Genomic DNA, 1612 nt, shown 5'->3' on the forward strand with positions numbered 1-1612 from the left:
GAATCACATTATTTTTCTTCAATGCTACCTCAATTATAGTTTGAGTAGTTTCGGCTAGTGCGAGTCTAGCCGATCATTGACCGTTAATACTAACTTCACAATTTCCTCAGAAGCATTTAATAAAAGCCAATACATTCAGAATTTTATAGTTTCAAAGGAAAATTTCCTCATTTTCACTGTGTTCTCAACAGACAAAATAAAAGGTAAATTCCAACTCCAATCGATAAAAAAAAAAAATAAAATCACGTACAATTAGTTTACCAGTCAATCGGGCTACAAAATCATCACATGTATTTTCCGCAACTTCAATGAGTTCTGATTGAATAAGGTAAAGAAGACAAACATTAACAAACTTCATTTTTCAACATCATCAATCAAGAATAGCTAAAAATCATAACAAGTATTAGGGAAAAATCTAAAACCTTCCTTTTTGAATTAAAAATACCAAAATCACTAACCTTGATCTTTTCGAGAAGTTCATATTCCGTCATCTTTGACATTGAATAGTCCGTCATAATTAGATTCACCTTTAACCCCTAAATTCAAATATTAACGATAATTAATATAAACCAAATACCAATCCTATTAGTTAAAAGAAAACTTGATTCTGAATCTCAAAATTTTAAATTAAATGAAATGATGGGGTCAAAACTTCATGTTCCTCTAAAAAATCATAGCAGGAAAATCAAGTTTTTGCTTACATCAAATTCAATAGAGCTTTTCTCTCCATCCAATCGTAAATACTGCAAAGTTGTCCTCTCACTTTCCATAGCAGTAACTGCAAACTCACAATTTTAATCAATTCACAAACGAAAAAACCCAATTCAAAACTTTGAATTATTATTAACAAAAACACCAAACCTTTGCAGCTAGAAATCTTCAATAATCCCTCATTAGTAAGTTCTCTCTAAATATTCACTTTTTAACATCAAACTACCTATTCTTTCCCGAGAATCACAAAGAATAGTTTCAAGCAATAGATAAAACAAACCTGCTTGAGATAGGTCTTAAAATTTCTGCATACTAATGGAAAAAATGTACCTGAAGTGAAAAAATAAGCTGATTTCCCTAATTCCTAGAATCAAAATGCTCCAAAAAAGGTCAATTGGTGTTTCTTAATCCTTTTCAAAAACCTGAATGGGCCACTATAATAGGAAGAAATCATGTAAAAAGGGGATAATCGTATTCCAAGATATCTTAAATTTGATCCTTCTCCGCCATAAGACAGTTGAAGATATCATAAAAAATCACATTTAATGAAAACTATGATCCCAAAATTATATGTTATCAGATAATATTGAATACTCAATCTTCAAACGGCAAATAGAATATACACAAGTATACATACAGAAGGTAAATTCCAGCTGAGCACTACATTAAAGCGTAAAATAATTACCTTTTCATTCTTCTCAATGCCTCAGGACTAATTAAAGAAGAACAAATGATAAAGAAGGACAGATGTTCTGCTGTAAGAAAAATACTTTGTGTATTACAATTGTTTGACTTTTGTACACAAATTGCAATGAGGTCAGCAAGCTATATATATACATAAACCAAAAAAGCTATACTAGGAAGCCTATTAATAGTGAATCAATATACAAGGAATAGCAGC

The 1612-nt window shown here is 30.4% G+C and overlaps 1 long non-coding RNA gene across 1 annotated transcript; it reads right to left on the reverse strand.

The window, feature by feature from the left end:
- Window positions 1-252: 252 nt before the first annotated feature.
- Window positions 253-1282, reverse strand: LOC111381521. Its single transcript, XR_002700355.1, has 3 exons — window positions 702-1282; window positions 459-536; window positions 253-315 (listed from the first exon to the last, which is right to left on the reverse strand). It is a non-coding gene; the product is annotated as an uncharacterized LOC111381521 (long non-coding RNA).
- Between the last annotated feature and the right edge of the window lie 330 nt (window positions 1283-1612).

The sequence above is a fragment of the Olea europaea genome, unplaced genomic scaffold, assembly GCF_002742605.1.
Source record: "Olea europaea var. sylvestris unplaced genomic scaffold, O_europaea_v1 scaffold23242, whole genome shotgun sequence".
Lineage (NCBI taxonomy): Eukaryota > Viridiplantae > Streptophyta > Magnoliopsida > Lamiales > Oleaceae > Olea > Olea europaea.